Source organism: Danio rerio, chromosome 4 (genome assembly GCF_052040795.2).
Source record: "Danio rerio strain M-AB ecotype USA chromosome 4, GRCz13ab, whole genome shotgun sequence".
NCBI classification, from domain to species: domain Eukaryota; kingdom Metazoa; phylum Chordata; class Actinopteri; order Cypriniformes; family Danionidae; genus Danio; species Danio rerio.
The window spans coordinates 34,122,501-34,137,232 of NC_141024.2; the positions used below are offsets into that span (position 1 = coordinate 34,122,501).

At 39.8% G+C, this 14,732-nt stretch overlaps 1 protein-coding gene across 1 annotated transcript in view; it reads left to right on the forward strand.

Annotated features, from left to right (window-relative positions):
• The window catches only part of LOC101886704 (zinc finger protein), an 846,922-nt gene that overhangs the window by 121,096 nt on the left and 711,094 nt on the right, over positions 1 to 14,732 (forward strand). The gene's annotated exons all lie outside the window — the stretch shown is intronic.

A 14,732-nucleotide genomic window follows, 5' to 3' on the forward strand; every position in this document is an offset into this window, starting at 1 on the left:
TTGACAAACAGAAGAAGTGTAGAGGGAAAAGCGGCTTTCACCCCACCAATGAGCTGCTTTACCATCCTAACAGAGCTGAAGCCGGCCTGACTGCAAATGTCAACCTCTGACTTCCAAGTTTTAGTTGAAATATTTATCAAGTCAGAAACTTTGATCAATTTCTTCTCCATAAAAGTTTTAACAATTGTATTGTATGTGCAAATATTTACTTCTAAAAGTGAGTTATTAAAAAGTGGTTCTTCAAGACCAAAATGATTGTTTTCATGTCTAATCAGTTTAAACCCTTTCCATATGTTTAGCACAGAAGCATAAAATTTTAAATCAGTTGAAAAATGTCCATCATAAGAAGACAACAGAAACAGATGTCTATCAAGGCCAAAACCACCAAAAGACCTGAGCAGAGCCCGACCAAAAGACACCCAAGGTCTAGCATCTACGGAGTAGAGTAGGTTTTGGACTGCATTTAGCCTCATAGATTTAACCTTAGCTACCAAATCAATTACTCTTTGCCCCCCCTCATTAACTGGCAAGTAAAGGATTGCAGGGGGAAGCCAATGGTATCCATCCCAAAAAAATCTACAAAAATCTTCTGTAGTCGCTGCAGCAAGTCTTTTGGTGGTTCAAGTACATTTAAGCGGTGCTACAACATAGAAGCTGCCAAGTTGTTAATTATAAGCACTCTTCCTCTATAAGATAATTGTGGGAGAATCCATTTCCACCTTTGCAAACGTCCAACAACTTTTTCAAAAATACCATCCCAGTTCCTCTGAATATAATGATCAGTCCCAAGAAAAACACCTAGCACTTTAAACCCTTCCCGACTCCACAAACAGTTCTGGGGGAGTACTGGGTGGTCTCTATCGTCCCATTCTCCTATCAAATAGGAAGCACACTTTTCCCAGTTAATTCAAGAGGAGGAGGCTTTTTGATAAACCTCCAGAGTAACACTCAGTTCCTTGACATCCTGAGTTGATCTGATGATAACAGTCACATCATCTGCATAAGCACCGAGTTTGGTTGTTGCTGGTTCCAAGGGGGATGAGCAAACTGTTGATATACCACTCAACTTACTTCTTAGTGCAATCAGTAAAGGTTCAATTGAAATGGCATACAGAATTCCTGAGAGGCCACACCCCTGTCGTATGCCTCTACTCACTCTGAAGGATCTTGTTAAAGTGCCATTAATTTTTTAGCATACTGTGTATGTCCGTGTACAAGAGTCTTATATGAACAATAATAGATGGCCCGAAACCAACACTTAAACAGAAATTCATGATCTACCCGATCAAATGCTTTCTCTTGGTCCAAAGAAAGAAAACCAACATCGAGATTGTGTAATATAGCGAAAGAAATTAAGTCCCGAATCAAAAAAATGTTATCAAAAATAGACCTTCTTGGAATGCAGTATGATTGATCTGCATGGATTATTGAGGAAATGTAAAGTTTAATCCTGTTCGTAAGACATTTTGAAAGTATCTTGTAATCAACTCCAAGTAGGGAGACTGGACGCCAGCATCTGATGTCTTCAAGATCACCTTTTTTTGGTAAAAGAGTGACTACAGCTCTGCGAAGGCTCATAGGAAGTGTGCCCCTTTTTAAGCTCTCTATAAAAACGGCAAACAAATCTTCTCCGATAATCGGCCAAAACTGTTTGTAAAATTCTGCATTAAGTCCATCTAGGCCTGGAGTTTTGCCTGAAGACATTTCCTGAACAGCTGTAGAGAGTTCATCAAAAGTCAATAATTTATCCATCATGGATTTCTCTTGATCTGAAAAATGTGGTAAATCCTGAAGGAGAACATCAGCCATTTCTTCATTGCATGGTTCAGCACTGTACAATTCCTCATAAAAAGGACAAAGCGTGTGAAATGATTCCATGAGCATCAATAATCCTTTTTCCATCTGGACGTTTTAAACAGCTTAAAATCTTCTTATCTACAACCTTCTTCTCCATGCCGAAAAAAAAAGACGTAGGGGCATCCATATTATTAAAAGTCGTAAATCTTGCACGGACAAGTTTTTCTTGAGCTTTTTCTTTCAATAAATTCCGCAAAAGAAATTTGTTACGCTCAAAGTCTCCACAGAATCAACAATGTCATCTTCAAAATTAAGTTGAAGAATTTCCTGCTCAAGCTGTGCCATCTCATTGGCTAGAGAGTTTTTAAAATAACCAGTGTACTGCTGGCAAAACAGTTTGATTTGAATTTTGCCAATGTCCCACCATTGACTCAGGGACTTATATTGTGTTTTTTTCTCTCTCCAGATCTCCCAGAAATAAGTGAAAGAGTGCACAAAGTTGTGATCTAATAATAATCTGCTATTAAACTTCCAATATGCATGTTTAGAAGTGCTCTCTGCAGTGGTGATATCAGTAGATATGAAGTGATGATCAGATAAAGCAGTAGGAACCATACAACTCTTATAGAAGTGGCTTCTTTTATTTTTTTGAACATAAATTCTATCTAACCTAGCTCCAGAAACCATGTTGCGGTTTACTTTCATCCATGTATATTGTCTAGTCTGGGGAAAAGATTCTCTCCAAACATCAACAAGGCTATGATGAATAATCAAGGACTGAAGTACATCTGCTGATTTACTGTGAGGTTCTTCATGGTTTCGGTCTAATGTATGATTCAAAGTGCAGTTAAAATCACCAGCTAGTACAATGGTCCTGTCAAAAGGTATGTGACTTAAAGCTATTTTAAGTTTTTCAAAAAAAAAGAGACACGATCTGACCCAATATTGGGTGCGTAAACGTTAACAAAGGAGAAATCAATTTCGTGAATAGTCACATCAACTCTTAACAAGCGACCAGAAACTATATCAAAAACACTACAGGGTTGTTCTTTATAATTAGGTGCCAGCAATATAGCCACTCCTGCACTAACACTCGTGCCATGACTTAAAATCCCCTGCCCTTTCCATTCATTCAACCACTGTATTTGATTGTTAACATCTGTATGTGTTTCCTGCAGAAAAACCACACCAGCACTCTTCATCATAATATAATCAAAAAGACTAGCCCTTTTCATAGCATCACAACCTCCATTAATATTTAATGAGCTGAGTCTCAAAGGTGCCATGAAAATAAGTATAAAAAGGGCCTTCAATAATACCAATCCATTAGAATAAAACCTCCATAACCAAGACATGCTCATTTTAATCTTGTCCGTTTAAAGTACTTCTAACATTACCCATGAGTTTTCTCAAACGATATCTTTTAGGTTTGTCAAGTTCATATATAGATGCTTTTCTCATTGCCATTGTAACAGACAGCAGAAACAGTTTTAAATCAGGAAAATAAGATTCTATTTTGGGTTTGCAAAGTCCTTTTGTAAAGTCAAGAAAGTTGTTAATCTGCTGAACTGAGTAAAGTTTAGTCTTACCTCCAGAAGTAGGCCGTAAATCCATCATTTTTGGTTCCATTAATGTTGCATCATCCTCATCTTCCTTGTCAGAACAATCCATTTGTACATTTAAATCCGCAAAGTCTTGAGATGAAATATCATCTTGACTTTGATCCAATGTATCATTTATATCACTCTCAGTTTTGTCCGCGTCGGTTTGTTTATCAAAACAAAGTGGATCGATCTCAGACGCTTTTTCCAAGCAAATCTGTTCCAGGCTCGTTTCTGCCTGCGGTACAGCATTACTCGGTCCGGCCACCTCCTCAGGAGCCCCTTCCAGGCCGTCTTTAGAGGCGACTAGCACCGGGTTATCGGGCAGGTCGCCCGGCACCTCAGTCGCCTCACCTGGTCGGGGTTCTGAAACCCCGGCCGCCAAAACAACCTCTGTACCGAGCGCCTCCTCGCATCTCGATTTGGACAACTTTGTCTAACGTGATTAAAACCGCCGCAGACAAAACACTTCATAGAATCTGAGGTGATAAAAATTGTATAATCTTTACCATCGATACTTAGTTTCACTGACAGATTTAGTGGATCATTTGGAGAATTCAAAATCATAAAGGTCTGACTCCAAAAAGACATCACATGTTTAATTTCAGGGTTTTTGCATCCAAGTGGAATCATTTTGATGGGACTTACTATTTTACCATACTTCTGGAGTATTTGATCTAGTTTTTCGTTTTTAACAAACGGAGGTACGTTTGATAAAACAACTTTCTTGGATGGACTTGACAAAGGCAAAACCGGTACGAATGCATCTTTGATTATCATCCCCGATTCAATTAGGTTATCTACCATTTGACTTTCACTCAGAAAGAACACGATTGCCTTATTCATACGGGAGGCTGATTTGATATTAGTACCACCGATCGCCAAACTAACAGCGATGAGACAGTCCTCCACTGAAACCTGGGCGTCAGGTATACATTTACACCCATGCTTGAGTGTTAAACGCGAGAAATCTCTCGCATCTGAACTCATCCTCCTCCTCGCTCACTGACCGATGTCAGGGATCAGAAAAGGAGGGAAAAAACAACAACTCTAATCTAGCTCTATAATTTAGAAGGGAAGGGATAGTAAAGAAACAGAAATTTTCACTCTCACAGAGAGGTACTCTCACCCGAATCTGTCCACACACTCCCAGCATGCACTCGCACAGAGAGAGAGAGAGAGTGTGTGTGTGTGGGATAGAGACAGAGTGTGTGTGCGCGCATGTTCACTGCTGTGTGTGTGTGTGTGTGTGTGTGAGAGAGAGAGCGAGCATGTGTGTGTGATAGAGAGAGAGTGTGTGTGTGTGTGTGTGTGTTTGTGTTTATGTGTGCGTGCATATGTGTGTGTGTTTATCTGTGTTTGTGTAAAAAAAATGACTGTGTGTGCGTGCATGCATGCATGTGTTCACTGTGTGTGTGTGCGCATGTTCACTGCTGTGTGTGTGTGTGTGTGCGCATGTTCATTGCTTTGTGTGTGTGTGTGCGTGTGTGTGACAGAGAAAGAGTGTGTGTGTGTGTGTGTGTTTGTGTTTATGTGTGCGTGCATATGTGTGTGTGTTTATCTGTGTTTGTGTAAAAAAATGACTGTGTGTGCGTGCATGCATGCATGTGTTCACTGTGTGTGTGTGTGCGCATGTTCACTGCTGTGTGTGTGTGTGTGTGTGTGCGCATGTTCACTGCTTTGTGTGTGTGTGTGCGTGTGTGTGACAGAGAAAGAGTGTGTGTGTGTGTGTGTGTGTGTGTGTGTCTGTGTGTGACATAGAAAGAGTTTGTGTGTGTGTGTGTGTTTTTTGACATAGAAAGAGAGTGTGTGTTAGTGTGTGAAACATAGAAAGAGAGAGATTGAGTGTGTGTGTGTGTGACAGAGAGAGTGTGTGTGTGTGCGTGCTCATGTTCAATGCTGTTTACGTGTGTGTGTATGTGAGTGCGTGCATGTTCACTGCTGTGTGTGTGTGTGTGTGCGTGTGTGTGTATGTGCGTGTGTGTGCGTGTGTGCATGTATGTGTTTACTGCTCTGTGTGCGTGTGTATGTGCGTGTGTGTGTGAGAATTGTAACCACAGCAGATGTATCAGCAGCTCTCCTTCTTCCACACTGTTGTTGTTCAAAGGTTTTAGCATCATTTCTGCTCTTGTAATACAGCAGATCTGTTGTAATTCTGGATGTAACGAACGCTTAAAAACTGTAAATCTCTTGATGGTGTTCATCATCTGTTCTGGTTCTTCTTGTGGTAAGTAGAGCAAGTTTTGCTTGAGCAGCTGAACAGTGAATGAGCCGCCATTTCAGTCTGTGTCTCTGACTGTCGCCAGCTCCAGAAGAAACTTACACTGAGTCCAATTCTGTCCACATTTCAGGAAAACTCTGCTCCACATATCAAACTATTGTGTTCAGCGTCTACACTCCAGATAGCCGTGATGATCCACAGTCTCTCCATGTCCACAGAAGAGACACTCGTCATGGACACTAGAGTGAACAACACAGATGAAGCGTTCACTGCCACAATCCCCTGCAGAATCCTCCATTGTAAATCCCCAACACGTTTGGTCAATGGTGCTTTACACAAAACTCTCCACAGCGCTCTCCCCCTACAGCATCATCACATATCCATTCCTTCTGTTCATCCGCCTTCGTCTTCTCTCTGATCCTGAATAATCCTCAGGATATCAGACGTGTGTTTGGACATGATGTGCTCTCTTCAACAAGCAGCTGTTGTCTTGATTCTGCAGGCTGTTGGCTCTGGCAGTGGCTCAGATATGTGTGCGCTGGCCTATAATAAACAGCAGAGTTCTTCTGCAGTCGGGTGATGTGCTCCATCAGGCACAGTCGTCTCAATAGTATCCTGTAGTGTGCTGTGCCCGATGTGTTCAGATCTTGTAGTGTGCGCACGTTTAAGATTTGAGAGAATATAAGGGTCATTCCTGGCGTTGGCTAATAGTTTAGCTTGAGCAAACTCATGTTTAAAAGTGTGTTGATGATATTGTTAAATAGTCTACATAATGAGGCACAATTGAAGCGTTCACAACATCATCTTTTCCCACCTTAGGCATTAAAGCTTTATATTATTTTCTCTTTTATTCTTATTTGGACAGCCGTTATTCTCAACCCCGTAACGGACTTAACTGAGTTTAATAATAGCATTTCACAAAGCTTTTGCTGTAAAACCAACATTTCCCTGTTGCTCATGTGTGCCTCAAACCAGTTTAATGGCTAAAACATCACATTTCTGAGGAGTTTTAGATTCAGATGTGATTTAAGGTACAATTATACAACTTATGCATCTGTGCTCTCTTCATTTCTCTAAAAAAGCTTTAACTTTAGATGTCTTACCCAAACCACATGTTCACAATGTCAGGCTTAACATGGCGGCTGGTCCTCAGCAAGAGGTTTTTCTATATTTAATTGTTTCTCTTAAACAATATGAATGTCACAGGGTGGAGAATACAGTGATGGGGGTGAAGACCGTAACAGTGTTGAGGAGACACTTTCATTTCAATGTTAATTTGTTTTAATTAATGTGAAATTAAATCTAAGACTAAACCAAAACACTTCTTTATTTCAGTAAAGCATTTAGGCATTGATCACACTGAGATGACATTAAACTTCATTAAACCAAACTACAGTCAGAATTCAGAACAGTGAAGTGCTGCAGGTAACTGGAGCGTTAGTAACCTTTACAAATGCTGATAAAGGCCTGTGTTCCGGAATATACTGCTGAACAGAACCTACAGTGAACAGGAGCATCAGCTACATCATGACTAAACCTTTATTTCCTGGAACATCAAGAAAAACTGCAGCAGAAAACAGTCTTCTTAATGAAAATGCTTAATAATAATAATACAATTATACACCCAGACGGACTGCTCTGTGCTCTGAGTATTTCAGAAACTGCTGATCTACTGGGATTTTCACGCACAACCATCTCTAGGGGAGGAAATATCCAGTGAGCGGCAGTTCTGTGGGCTCAGATGCCTTGTTAATGCGTTCAGAGGAGAATGGCCAGACTGGTTCCAGCTGATAGAAAGGCAACAGTAACTCAAATAAGCACTCGCTACAACCGAGGTCTGCAGAAGAGCATCTCTGAACACACGACACAGCCAACCTTGAGGCGGATGGGCTACAGCAGCAGAAGACCACCAGATATTCCTCAACCTTTTGACAGCTGAAGCCTCTTTATTCCTAATATTAATATGAATTCTGCCCTTAATGACCCCCTCTCTAATGTTGGCTAATTGTCACATGACATAGAGATGAACAAATGAACTGTTTACATAATTAAAGTCTTTTTTTACTTTACATGTTCTGATTTGATCAGCTTTAACTCATGATGAAACTCGTGACACATTCAATATAAAAATCTGCTGCTGATACGGGCTCCATGTCTGAGATAAGATTCTGTCACAGTTTCAGTGGAAACACTGCTTCAAATACTCTCTCAGTGACTAAATAAAGTTATAGTCAGTTTATATTTACTGAAATGTTCTCGATAAATTAAAGAAAATCTCAATCCTGTTACAAGTTTACAACCCTGAAACAATGAGATGAGTGACGGGGTCGAGTGTGATGGGTTGAGTTACTGTAACAAAATGGCCTCTGCTCCTCGTGTAGTTTAAAAGAGAAGGTCCACACGACAGCAGTTAAACTAGAATATGTTATATTGTTTGGAAATTAAGAAAACAATCATACTCCATCTTAGTTTTACGTTACAGGGATGAATTGTTAAGCTTGACCGTACCCTTCCTATAATAAACCTCAAATAAATTAAATAAATGAAAATATATCTCGCCTTCTTTCGCACCGTGCTGGTAAAGAGAGCTGAATGATGTCACTTCCTGTCTGTGATGTAATAATACATATAAATTGCTATAGGTGGAACAATGCTAGCGTAATAGGGTTGAGTTTATACTGAGGGACAGAACTTTGTAGCCTGTTTTTTTATTAAAAATATCTTTTTTTATTTATCTCAAGAAAATAACTTGAATAAATAGTTGTCATACTGGAAAAAAAAATGTAGACACTGTGTGCATTTTATTAATTTGTTTCTACATGAAATTTCAAAGAAGTGCCTCAGGGACATGACAGATAGCTTTGGTTTGTGACAGAAATGTTGAAAGTTCTCCCAATTCTTCTTCTTTCCCACCACAAATAGTGGCCAGCGAGCCTCACTGATCTGGGCTACATCACTGTGTAAATGTTTTCTGCGTTGGGTTGAATTTATTTGAAGCCTTTCAGAAACACATGGAGTCAGATGTGCTTCAGGCATTAGTGATGAGCCAGTCTAGTTCAAACACAATGACTCTGTGGTAGAAGACTGAGTACCTGTCTTACTTCTGTCCTCACAGATAAAACTGAACAGAACGCCACAAACTTAAAGCAGGACTTCCAGGACTGAGAGAAATAAACAACTATTAACTGAAGTGAAAGCACAAGCGGCCAGCACTTCTGTTGACATACAGTACATGAAGGGCTCTGTCCGTGAGAGCAATAGCCTTGATCCCCCAGTTCTGTGTTCTGCTCAGTTGGCTTCAGCTCTTCTGTGACTTTTCTTGACGACTCAGCATCATTCTACACTTTTTGTACGAGCAAGCTTCCCCTGAAAGAAGATTTTATTAGTTTTTATTTAAGGCCTTGGTGCTTTCTGTCCAGCCAATATGTGTCCAGATGCAGTTTAATGTGCATGTCGATTGAACTCCTTCAGCATGAAGCCCATCAAAATAAGCGGAGTCAGCAGTGTGCTCTTCCTTCTGAAACATTACTCCATGCTCTTTAAGTTTAATGTGTTTATAATGTATTTATTTCATGAAAATGTTATTTATGAAAGTGTTTTTACCTTTTCTGTTAGATTAATACGATGAGCTTTAAACACTGACAGTTCTGAGATTTATAATGGCAACAAACTGCAACCAACAGTTCTGGTTTGTTTGTTTGTTTGTTTGCTTTATTTATAGAGCACATTTAAAAACAACAGATGTTGACCAAAGTGCTTTACAAAACGACCAGCATACAAAATCTATACCTATATATAAAAAATTTGCAAAATATATAAAACAGATTAAAATTAATTACAATCAAAGGCAAGAGACAGAAGGTGATTTTTTAGATGAGACTTAAAAGCACCAAGTGAAGAACATGACCGGATCTGTAAAGGCAGACCATTCCACAGTCGGGGGGCTGCAGCAGAAAAAGCCCTGTCACCTCTTGATTTCAACCGCGTTTTGGGGACAACTAGCTGAAATGTGTTTTCAGACCTGATTGGCCTCAATGAAGTGTGCCAGTGAAGAAGCTCAGAAATGTAAGTCGGTGCCAGACCATTCAAACTTTTAAAAACTAGAAGCAATAATTTATATTGAATTCTAAATTGGACTGGGAGCCAGTGAAGAGACAATAAAACTGGTGAGATACTAGAGAATTTTTTTGTCCCAGTTAAAAGCCTAGCAGCTGCATTTTGAACCAGCTGCAGGCGTGCTATTGATGCCTGTGAAACTCCAGAATACAAAGAGTTACAGTAGTCCAGTCTTGACATAATAAAAACATTAATGACAGTTTCCAGCTCTTTAAAAGAAAGAAAAGGCTTCAATTTGGCAATGTTCCTTAATTGATAGAAACCACTTTTGACGACTGAGTTTATTTGCTTGTCAAACTTTAACTCAGTGTCAAAAGTAACTCCAAGATTTTTTACGTGACTGTGGACCTTAGGCTTGATCGAACCTAATTTATTAATTGTAGATTCACAGACACTCGGAGGACCAAACACTACTACTTCAGTTTTTGATTCATTCAAGTGTAAGAAATTACCAGCCAGCCATTCCTTAATCTCGTTAAAACAGGTGAAAAAGGACTGTAAAACAGAATTTTCTCCCATTTTTATAGGCAAGTAAAGCTGAGTATCATCAGCATAGAGGTGAAACCCTGGTTCAGGGTTTAGTGGCGGCTTTCTGAAGTGGAGCGAGGAAAATGTCCAGAACACATCAGCTGACACTCGATCTCAATTCAGTTTAGAAACTCAAGAAATGTACAGTCGTCTCAGAGATCTAATGAAGCTGGAATATGTTTTTATTATTCATTCATTCATTCATTCATTCATTTTCTGTTCGGCTTAGTCCCTTTATTAATCAGGGGTCACCACAGCGGAATGAAACACAGATTCCCTTCCAGATGCAACCCATCTCTGGGAAACATCCAAACACACTTATACACTACTGACAATTTAGCCTACCCAATTCACCTGTACCTGTAATCTTTGGACTGTAGGGGAAACCGGAGCACCCGGAGGAAACCCACGCAAACGCAGGGAGAACACACAGAAACGCCAACTGACCCAGCCAAGGCTCGATCCAGCGAGCTTCTTGCTGTGAGGTGACAGCACTACCTACTGCGCCACTGCGTCACCTTATCTGAAATCTTATATGCATAAATGTAAATATATTAAATGTGACCTCCTGTACTTTTATTTTGCCATCTCAGCGCTCACCCTGGGGTGTCAGGGTTCTGCCACTCTGGTCGTGTAAATTCTTGTTTTGGTGGCAGAGCTCTGACACTACCCATGTCTGGTCCTGTTTCTGTCTCTGTGTGCGCGCGCGCCGTCGTGGGTGTACGCAGAGTGTCCCTCAGACGCGTGCGCTCTTGTACTCGTGTTTGTGTTTTCGTCTGTCAGCAGCGTGGTGTTTCATTGCCAGCGTTTCAGTCTTGTTTGTTTTGGTTTTGGTCGGCGCTGGGATGAAGCATGCATGCTGCGTGTGTGAGCGCACGGTGAGTGTTTTCATTCATCGTGTGCTCGTGTCTTGCCTCTTTTGTCAAAGCACGTGGCTCGGTGTTTACATTGTGGTCACGTGCTTTTGTCGTGTGCTTCAGTGTTGTGTTATGTGAGCACATGGCTTGTATTGTCTCTCTGTGTCATGCGCTCTCCCGTCTATTGTCTAGTCCCACCCTCCTTGTTGGTTCTTTATTAGTTTGTCATGTTCACCTGTGTGTCAATTTACTTTTTGCTTTATAATCCCCCTCATGTTTTCAATCCTTTGCCAGTTCGTCGTCGATAGTTTCCTGTCTTGTTGTGTCCAGCCCTGTCTTGTCCTGCCAGTCCAGTCAAGTTTGTTTGTTCGTTTATTTGTTTTATTATAGTTTTCCCCCTCGGGGTTGTTTGTTTTGCCTTTTTGTTTTTATTATATTGTTAATAAACACCCATTATTTGCTGCACCTGAGTCCTCGCTCCTTTTTCCCCTCACCGATCGTGACATGGGGCTAATGTGTTCAGACTCAGCATCAGTTGAACATCTTTAATCAGCCGCAGGTCATCTAGAGGAGCTTTAACACATGAGCTGTTCACACTTCTGTATGGTCTATATCAGAAAGAGGGACGGTTGAGTTCTGCTGGAGACCTGCACATAGAGGAACACATGGATATCTGACTGCTGATCAATCTGCACAGGAGATGATGAAGAGGAGGAAGACAGATGATGGAGGAAAAGCTGAAATAAATCTATTATCAAGGGAAATATTCAGACAGAATGATGAGGAGTTTAGGATGAAGATAAGAAGAGATGACATTTATATAACATTAAAATTTTAGTGAAGACAAATAAACGTGTGTGAGAAACAGAGAGGAGGAAGTGATGTGAACCAGACTGAGGTGAGGACACACTCCACTAAACTCAACACTGACATTAATGGAGTTCAGGAACAGGATTAATGTGGAGACTGTAGAGTTCTAGAGAACATGTCAGATTTGATGGAGGACATCTGCAAGAGAGGAGGAAATTGATTAAATATGTAAATAATAATGGACATGAAGAGACGTTCAGAATATAGATTGTGACAGTACTGTCTCTTCTTCCAGTGAGACCTGGTCAAGATGGCAGGCAGCACAAACAGTTTCACATAAGAATGGGATCCTATTGATGTTGATTCAGCTACAATAATAAAATAATACACTTTATTTATATTGCGCTTTTCTCAAACTCAAAGCACTAACAAGAGCATCAAAACACAGAAGAACATCAAATACACACAAAAAGTAAGAATGATAATAATAAATATACATATGAAAAGAAGTCCTCATATAAATATTTATTTCTTTATTTATAGGCCCAGGGCAGGCTGCGCTGAGTATTTTAAATAAGTGGGTTTAAATTAAACACAATAGGATCGTTGGCTGTGCGCGAGCAACATCTCAGGTAGCCAACTCTTTTAAGAGCTGAACTAAAAGAAGTTTAAGGGCAATAAGCCTAGACAATACGGTCAGCTGCAATGCCTATTTCACATGCGTTTTCCGACACAACAAGACTTTCGAGACTTTCTAAAACCCTGGATTAATGAAGAAAGTTTCTAATTAACTGATTAAACACAAACGTATAATTGATAATAAATAATGTGTTGTAGTTCAGACTAACAGATGAGCTCGCTGTCTGTGCGTCGCAGTAATAGTGAACTTGACATTTGCTCTTTGTGACTAAATTATGTTATACAGCGGCTCCAGTTCCATATAGCACATATACATATTGCAAATAAGCTACTATTCGCTGCTGCCAACTGTTTGCATTTTATTTTATGCATTTACTGTTGCATGAACTAATAAAAAAGGGAAGAGCGCTGGTAAAGAGCGTGATACGCACAGAAATTCACCCATTCTGAAGTAAGTTCTCTTTAACCTAATAGGGTATATGCCGAGCTAGTGCTGTTCCCATGCTGATACACTTCCGGTGAACTGTTATTGTGAACTTTTTCCCATTTTATACGGTTCCTTATACAGCATTGATGTTGTGATGTCATTAAAATACAATCAGTTAAAATAACTTTAGCATTTATTTAGTTGTTCAAGCGTAAAACGAGACAAAAAGCCGTTTACTCGCACGCTCCCGTCAGAATCGGCAGGCTAACGCAGAAGCTCCATTGAATATACTGGGGTAAAATAAATGCTCATATTATAAAGATATGGCGGGGGAAATGTAATGTAATGCAGGGCTTCTAGTACAATCTGAGACCCACCTTAAATCGGATATCACTCAGCTAGTGGAGATCGCTGATTTTTAAAGAAAACAGATCTTAAACGTACCGGATTTTGCATTGGCATTCAATTCACCAGAAGTGCTTAATCCAGGTTAATGGCAAATTAAAAGTCCTATTAGCATGCTTCGGCATATACCCCATTCTTCTTAAATTGTAGAAAATCTTTAAAATGACAGGCCTTTAATCAAGCCTTTTCCATCTGGAGAATTACAGTTATTAATAGCTTAGTCCTTATTAATGATCAGTTAATAAAACACATCATTCACAGATCTACTGAAGAATAAGACGAATGCGCAATAACTATAATATTTTTACAATTTACAGCTTTACAGTGCGTGCGTCAAACATGTGTTTATTGATGTAAGCCTGCTAACTGATCAAATGACAGAATATGTACACTTAGTTTATATATATATATAATTAAATAATAATAATAGTTCAAATCCTGCGTGCTGCTCCACAGAGGGCTCTTATTTTGAGGGCTACGTCACGAGCTCAGATTTGGTTGACCAATCAAAGGAAAGTTGGCGTTTCAGCACCGCCTACATGTGTATAATCAATTTTGAAGTCGTTTATCCGCTTTCCTGCCCTAAATTAAAATAATTAAATTTAGCCAAAATCTCGTTTCTTCAATTCTTGTGAGCAAATGAAAAACAGATAAACGGCCGCTTTCTTCATTTTATTGTTTTGTTTCAGGACGGATATGGATTGGACGGAAGATACCCTGATTCACATGGTCTCCATTAGGTTGTGGGTTGTTTCTCTGGATGTCTTCAAGCAAGCGTTCCTGTTCTTGTTGGTCTTTTGACTAATCATCTGACCGCTTTTGTTCAGATCTGTAATATGAGGAAAAAGCAATGATGCTACAAAAGTGTTGCATGAAATTTAACAGGAAGAAGCAGCGTAACACCAATCTGCATCATTTACTGATTTATCTGGAGCAGAAAAGTAATGAATTGCCCCATAAGCCTTACTGTAGCTGCACAAATAGGTGATGGTGATCAGCAACAGGCTTAGTGATTCAGTAAATCTCCCTATAGACTGACAAAAGTAACACACGGTGCTCTGGCAGATACAGTGAAGGACAGAGAAATCCTGAGGTTTGTAGCTGCTCATTGAAAAGAAAGTAGATACGTATAAAACAACTGAGATAATCGCACCAAGAATGAGAAGCAAACATTGCCTTTTGAAGATATGGAGCCAGAAAAGAGAGGCCTGATTTTGGGGTCTAGTGTGCATTTTTGTATTACTGTTATTGATCAGCTCAAGTTATAGTTTGGTTGTACTCTGATTTGCATGGATCAATCATTCTGTTTTCACCTTTAATAAATATAACTT